This window comes from Panicum virgatum, chromosome 4K, assembly GCF_016808335.1.
Source record: "Panicum virgatum strain AP13 chromosome 4K, P.virgatum_v5, whole genome shotgun sequence".
NCBI lineage: Eukaryota > Viridiplantae > Streptophyta > Magnoliopsida > Poales > Poaceae > Panicum > Panicum virgatum.
The window spans coordinates 11,954,147-11,962,302 of NC_053139.1; the positions used below are offsets into that span (position 1 = coordinate 11,954,147).

The 8,156-nt window shown below is 47.6% G+C and overlaps 1 long non-coding RNA gene across 1 annotated transcript; it reads left to right on the forward strand.

The window, feature by feature from the left end:
* The first annotated feature begins 637 nt into the window (after positions 1 to 637).
* Positions 638 to 1,324, forward strand: LOC120705059. Its single transcript, XR_005687762.1, has 3 exons — positions 638 to 697; positions 771 to 1,027; positions 1,102 to 1,324. It is a non-coding gene; the product is annotated as an uncharacterized LOC120705059 (long non-coding RNA).
* Positions 1,325 to 8,156: the final 6,832 nt, after the last annotated feature.

The following is an 8,156-nucleotide window of genomic DNA, read 5'->3' on the forward strand; positions in this document are numbered from 1 at the left end:
TGTTTTTGTTGTTCATGTAGGCAGATAGACAATGGCAGGGAGAGATGTTGTATGGGAACACGGTGAAAATCTTTATCCCGGATGGCGATACAACTATTTTCGTACGCAGAAAGGAGGAGGTGGTGCGACTAGATTGAAACAATATTTGGCTGGCGCGGGGCAGAGGCGGTCCATTGCAGGAATGTGCCACTTGATGTGCGGGACTTCTTTCAGCGTGAGTTGGATAGGGCAAAGAAGGCAACTGCTGACCGGGCCCGAGAGAGGTTGAGACGGGAGAAGGTTGCAGCGGAAGGAAACTATCCCGGTGATGAAGAAGATGAGGAGGCTCAGGTGCAGCGTGCCATGGATCCATCGAGAGCGGAAGAAGAGTTCCGACGGGGGGTGGAACAGAGAGGAGGTTCATATGAGCGTGGAGGGGGTAGTGGTTCGACGAGGGGGAATGTTATGCAGAGGATGTTTCGAAGGACCACTTCGCAGAGGGAGAGACCTGTGGTGGAGGATTATAACTTGGCAGCTGGTGGGAGAAGAGGAATGACACAACCAAGGATTGATACAGGCTCCTGGACGCAGAAGGGTAAGAATGCAAAGGAAGCTATTGGTAAAGCTTGGTCAAAGTTTTTCCATATTGCAGGAGTACCTGGAAGACAGGCTGACAGTCCATACTTTGTCGGCGCGGTCAGGGAGACACAGAAGTGGGGTAAGTCTCCTTTCATTGGAATGATACCTATGAGCTTACATTCTTGTATCTCATGATTTTCATATGGTTGCAGGTGAAGGTATCGCATCACCCACTGGATGGGATATTGATGGCAAGTACCTTGATCAGAACGAGCAAGACTTGAAGATGAGGTACGTAAAGTTTTAGAAAGACTGGCCTTTATTTGGCGTCACGTTGATGTGTGATTCATGGACTGGCCCGATGAGAATGAGTGTTATCAACTTTTTGATATATTGCAATGGGGTCATGTGGTTCCATAAATCTATTGATGCGAGTGGAAGAACTCAAGATGCTGCATATTTGTTCAAGGTAGTCCCTAAACATGTTCCATTCACATTGACTATGTTTTGATATGTTACTAAACAATATGTCTTTGTTTGCAGGAGATTCGAAAGGTGGTGGAAGAGATTGGACCGGAGAATGTCGTGCACGTAGTCACCGACAATGGCTCGAACTACAAGAAAGCATGCAAGGAACTACTAATTGAGGTGTATGAACACATAGCTTGGACACCTTGTCTAGCACACACCATCAATTTGATGTTGAAGGATATAGCTCGAAGGCCTGAACATGGTGTTATGATCAAGCAGTGCAAGCGAATTTCAAATTGGTTACACAATTATGGTCAGTTGAATACAATGATGAGAGACGCAATCGGTAGTGAGTTGGTCAAGTGGAATGCCACTCGATTTGGAATCAACTACATGTTCCTAGAGAGCATCTATCGGGAACGTGATCGTTTCATGCAGTGGATGGCATCTACTGAGTTCCAACACAGCAAATGGGCGAATACCGAAGATGGTAGATTTACTCAGGCAAGTTTTGCAAGTATGGAGTGGTGGGATGCATTGAAATATATCATCGACACGGTTCAACCAATATACAAGTTCCTCCGCTTCGCTGATCAGGAAACCAATATACAAGTTCCTCCGCTTCGCTGATCAGGACAAGAAGCCGAACATTTGCGAAGTCGTGATGGCCTGCCAGACTATGAAACAGGAGCTGCGGTCTTTCTTTGAAACAAATGTTTCCACACTGAAGGAGTATATTCAGGTGGTGGACGAGAGGTTAGGTGATGTGTTCATAGGCACGTATGTGGGTCCAGGTAAGCACACACGAGTCATCTATTTTTAAGTCTATTGACCTGATGCTTATTTGAAGTGATTTAAATTTTGCAGCTGCTGTCCTAAATCCGAGGTATGCATATACGATGGATCCAACTCAACAAATGTTTCGTGGACCCAAGGATACATTTCAACGCATGACTGATATCCAGAGTGCCATGCAGGTATTGCAGGAGTTTGACGTGTTTCGGCATAAGGTTGGCGAGTATGGCAGTGAAATGGCAATGCGGATGGCGATTGACCCAAAGACATCCCCATGTAAGAGTTACTCCGTACGACATTGTTGTTTTCTCTATTCAAATATATTGCTTACATATTCGGTTGCACATGCATTGTCCTGGTGGATGATGTTCGGATCAAGCACTCCAAAGCTGCAGTACCTTGCCATGAGGCTTGTTTCACAATGTTGTTTGTCCAGTGGATGCGAGCGGAATTGGAGTATTTTTGCCTTGTTGCATACAAAGGTTCGCAATCGGTTGTCGCACAAGAAACTTAACAAGCTTGTCTATGTCAACTACAACCTTCGTCTCCGACCTGAGGAGGTCTCCGGCCCACCGATGCGTGAAGAAGGTGATTTCATTGACCAGCTGGCCCATCTTTCTTTCTATGATGAGAATAATCCGGTGCGGGAATGGATGGAATATGGTAGATCTAACTGGGCTTCAGTTCTAGACGAGGATGATGATGACGGCGACATCCCTCTCCCGTCCCATATTGTCAGAGATCCAATAAACGTGTCAGATCTACGTGAGGCTACGGGGGATGATGCCATCAGCGATTGGGCACGTAAAAATATGGGTGACACTCACCTAGGGAAGAGGAAGTTGCAGAAGGGGCCTACGAAGAGTCACCCGAAGTGTCCAAAAGGCAAAGGAACAGCAAAATCAGTGAGCAGCGACACCGAGACTAATGATGGCGAATGTGAGCGTAGTCCTCCGTATCAAGAGTCCAAGGATAGCAGCTCGGCCGATGATGATGATGATGATGATAGTGACGGTGCTGATGCTGGTGGTGGTGCTGGTGCTGGTGGTGGTGCTGGTGCTGGTGGTGCTGCTAGTGGTAGTGGTGGTGCTTGTGGTGTTCGTTTTACATGTATACATTGCATATATATAAATGCACACATATTTCTGATTATGAGTATTGACTACTAATTATGATATATGGTTGATTGCAGGGGAGACTCAGTTCACACATGCTACTCAGGACACCGACCATGGAGCACCGCAATCGCAGAGGAGAACAGGTGGACCGACGGACAACGACACTCCATAGTACTCTTCTTCCTCCTACAGTGATTCCAGGCACTCTTTTCACTACTCCATTCCTGACATCAGCATGCAGCCACCGACGAGATGGGTGTACGAATGGGAAGACCCACATTTTTACACTATGTTAGTTTAGGAATAGCAGACAACATCGGCGTGGACGGGCCAAACATGGCAACACTATAAGGCTGACCTGCTTAGAGTGCGAGGTATCGTTTTGATGTCCACCGCCGAATACCAAACCTCGTCACAAATGGGGGTCTTCCCATTCCTACGTTGAACTTTTATTTCATGTGTATAAGTGTATGATCCGTATTTGTATGCACGCTTATTACTATTGTATTTGTATGTATAATTATAAATTGTTGGTTTGGTGTGGTTTTTTATATTAATATTTGCATAGCTCATGCAGAAATTTCCTTTTATTTCACACCGGGGATCTATTTTGTAACCGTTGGAAAATTTATTTAAATCACCGGTATACCGGCCAAACCGGTCGGTATACCGGTCTAACCGGCCGGTATACCGGTATTTTTTAACCGTCGGAATGTTTCTCAAATCACCGGTATACCGGCCAAACCAGCCGGTATACCGGTCTAACCGGCCGGTATACCGGTACGAACCGGTTGGACTGCGTATTTTGAATTCAAATTTGAATTCCACCGGTACCGATCGGTTTCCGGCCAAACCGGACCGATATACCGGTACCGGACCCGGCGATTTGGCCGGTCCGGTCGCTAAACGAAACCCTGGTCATGACGGGGCAGGGGAGAGCTGCCGCCTGCCTGAGCTTACGGAGCGAGGAGAGTGACCGGCCACAGGAGGAGGCTGCTACTATAAAAGGGCAAAGAGTTGACGGGCTCGTACGCGGTGCAGGGCCCCGACGTACCGGCTGTTAGCTCTGCTGCGCTCGTCGTACCACGAATCGATCGGGGAGAGAGAGGTGCACATGGAAGTCGCGTCAGGAAATTTGGGGTCTCACTCTCGGATTTTGTCACTTGATACGAACATTTTAAGGAAATTATCGGCCTTGAACGTTCACTCGTGAATGTTTACGCCAAAAAATAAAACAAATCCGACCACCTAGCCTCGAGAAATATGAGTATTTAGACTTCACGCCTCACCACAAGGAACAAAGAAAAAATAAAACAGCAAGCAACTAACAAAGAAAGCTAAAAGGACTAAACTTCACGCTTTTTCTATGGTCTTGCTTCCACCTAACAACGGGGCTTGTGCAGCAACTGATCCCTCACATTTACCATTTTATTAGAAACTTTAGAAGATAGAACGATCCTACTTGAAGAACACTTGTTTTTCGTTGTTCTCTTATGCCGTAGAAATTGTACGTAGGCAACAGGCAATCCAATGAAAGTGCATGAAACAATCCGTGCACCGGTATCCCACCAACCTAATTGGGTACAGCCGTTCCAAGGACTCTAAAACGGCGCCTCAAGAGGAAAGCATCGTCACCGACCCCACCGCCGCTGAACCTATTTTGGTCACTACAAGAAAAATAGCCATTCGTCCAACACATTAGTACCGGACGCATTTTCGTCCGATATTAATGTGCGAAATTAGTACCGGGTAGAAATTTTTGATTCTCGAAGGAACACCGACCGGTACTAAATGACATATTTTAGTACCGGGCGATGTTATGACCCGGTACTAAAATAGCGCGGCCATTTAGTACCGATCAATGACACCGACCGGTACTAAAGAGTGACATTTAGTACCAGTCGGTATCTTGGCCCGGTACTAAATAGGCCTCCATGGGTTACTTAAAAAAGAAAGTATCTCGCATGTAGACACATGTGATGCATAGATGTGATGGTAAATGAAGCTACATGGGAGAGTTGAGGTTGTGTGTTCGAATCCTCACACCCATTTGCATTTTTTCTTCTATGGGTGACATATTTAGTACCGGATGCTGCGACCATTTAGTACCGGTTGAAGCAACCGGTACAAAGCAGCCCCTATGACCGGTACCAATAAGCATTTCTTTGGCTGTGGGTTCTTCAATTTTCACCTACAAATATCCCTAGGGGTCATGGTTCTCACCACAGCGCCTTCAACAAGGAGAATGATGCATCATGGCACCGTCGTCGATGGCACAGGTCAAGACCGGTCATGGTTTTTGCCTAAGGACCTGGACACCAAGATGACCACCAAATTTTGGTGGCCGCTGCTAAAGTCAGCCGCCCGCTCTCCGCGGCCATAGAGCCGAGCCACACTCGCCTGTAGCCAGCCACCACGGACCGCATTCGGGCGGATCCACTTGCAGAGCGCTGGCCTCCCGCTTCCGCTCGAGTGTCTCTCCACCACTGCGGACAAGCCTCCTCCAGATCCGATCAGTCGCCGGCCGCAGCCAAGCAGCCCCACCCACTTGGCGCTGGCCTCTATCCGGTCGTCTCATCTGCCCAGCACAATCCGCTGTGCGAGACCTGCCTTTGCCAGATCCGGTCGGTAAGGAACCAGATCTGGCCACGTCGTCCAAGAACGACGCTCCACCACCATCCCTAAAGTTGGGGACCACCGCTGCCAACCGCCCCTGCAACGGTGTGATGACAAGCCATGTAAGATGTTGTCAAGGAGGAGAGAGATGAAGCTGGCCAATGGCAGCCGTTTTGCCCCCTAGATGCAAATAGATCCTTGTTGCCGGCCATCCTTCTCCGGCCGGGCTTCCAACGTCGAACTTCTTCGGCGGCAGTAGGACCGCGAACGACAGTCGAAAGAGCCTCTAGCAGCGGTGTTGGGGTGTCGCCGCCCGAGACGCCATAGGAGCGACGCGGTAGCAAGATCCACTTTCAAGAGGAATATCATCTGAATCCCGAAACTTCAACATAAACTCAATGTAAGAGTGTTTTTGTATAACACCTCAGGTGTTAATCACCTGTAGTAAGGCTAATCATGTGTTTGATATCATCATTAACACTAACTGTGCATGCATAAAATCATTTAAATACATTTTGTTAGCTTGTTAACACATGAAATGATGTCTAGGTTTCAACCCAATAAAACATGCTTTAAAAACAACTTTTAAATTCTTGTTCAAATAAACTTTTGCCTAAAACCAAAGTTGTAGAGTTTGGAGTGGTGAAAAACTTTCGTGTTATGGTTTTTCAAGTTTCAGCACAAAATTTGAAGAAAACTTTTGATTTCGCTTTGAAAAGGACATTAAAGAGTTGGTTTCAAAATTTCAAATTTTAAACTATGATTTAATCTTCAAATGAAGTTTTGCCTGAAACAAAAGTTGGAGGAAATTAAATTTTAAACAACTTTCACTCTTAAAATTTTTTGTGTTTCAATGCAAAAATTTGAGAAAAACATGATTTACAAATAGGTCCCTGAATTCTTGTTTCCTCACACTTCAGTTCCTAGCTCACCTCTCTCCCTCCTCACTGCGTTCTCCCTCACGCCGTTCGGCGTCCGTGCGCCGGCGCCGCCTCATGGCTGGCCATGCGCCGAGCCCCCGGCCAAACCGCCTCTGTAAGGATCACCATGGTGTCCGACCCTAGAGGGGGAGGGGGTGAATAGGGTCGCTAATCGCTTTCTATCCTAGGGCTCAAACTATTTGCATAAGATAAATCTAACACGTCCTACACATGGTAGTTATGACTAAGGTTTATCTATGCTACTCTCTACTTACCCCTAAAAGACTTGCAACCTAGCCAATCCTAATCAAACCAACTAGGAAAGTAAAGGTACGCAAGATAGAGTAAATGCGGAAACGTAATACGGTAAATAAAGAGGTAAGTGCAAGAGGGATGCAAACTCCCGAGTAGACACGGTCATGTAACGTGGTTCGGCATAAACGCCTACGTCCACGGGACACCGAGGCTCTTCCGATCACCGTCTTGCACTACGCCACCAAGTCGATGCCGGCAAGCAAAGGCAAGTGCGCACAAGACACCGAGTCTAGTGCACCGCCACCGTCTCTCTCGGTCACCCGGCCGAAATCCACTACGGAGCTTCTCCACCAAGGATGGGGTCTCCTCTTCCCCCGCACAAAGTGTCGTTGCCACTCCACACCAAGTCGGAGGGTCACACGACGGATCACAAGGATTACTTGCCGCAGCAAGACTTTTCTCAAGGGAGCTCTCGCAAGAACTAATCCCTATTACAAGCACTAAGCACTCTCACAAGTGTGCTTAAGCCTATATGATGTACAATGAAGCTCTAAGGTGGTTGGAGATGATCTTCAAGTGTAGTATGCTTCCTTAGTCTCCAGCACTCTCAAATGAGCCGTGGGGTGGCATATATATAGCCCACACACCCCAAACTAGCCGTTGGAAAAAGGCTGACAAAAAGTGCTATCACCGGTTAAACCGGTGAGTGCATTTTCCAACTGGCCGTTATACTTCAACGGCTACCTCAATCGACCGACGTAATCAACCGATGCAGCGTCGGTTCATCCGGTGTATAGATTTTGCCACAGCTGCTGAGTTCATTGCACCGACGTATTCAACTTTTCTAGCGTCGGTTCAACTGGTGTTACCAAAACTCCAGACGTGCTCCAAGTCAATGCACCGACGTATGTAATTTTCTTAGCGTCGGTTAAACCGGTGATACTAAAATATCTCTGTCTTGATTGTTTTGACTTGATTTCTTCACGGTCTCTTCAATCTTCGGGCCTAGCTACGCCTATCTTTTCTTTGTCATCACTTGAACCTAAAAGCTTGAGAATGTTCATCTTAAGAATCATATTAGTCCAAGTGTTGTGTGTGTCATCAATCGCCAAAACATTATATTGAAATATGGCATGAGTGACCATTTTCGCTACAGCCTCGCGCGCCCCTGATATCGCCCAAAACCGCTCCCCCTGGCGCCCTCCCGCGCTCGCCACGCGCCCCACCGTCCTCTGCTCGCCACGACGCCGAGGATGGCCGTCGCCGCGCCGTTGCCTTCACCACCGCTCAAGTCATCCATATCTGAAGACGAAGACAACTCCGAGTTTCCCTCTCCGTTCATCGCGCTAGAGCCAGTGCCCGACTTCCCCTCCTCCTCTGCCCAGAGCGGGAGCCTCCAGCACCATGGCTGCCTCCCCTTCGA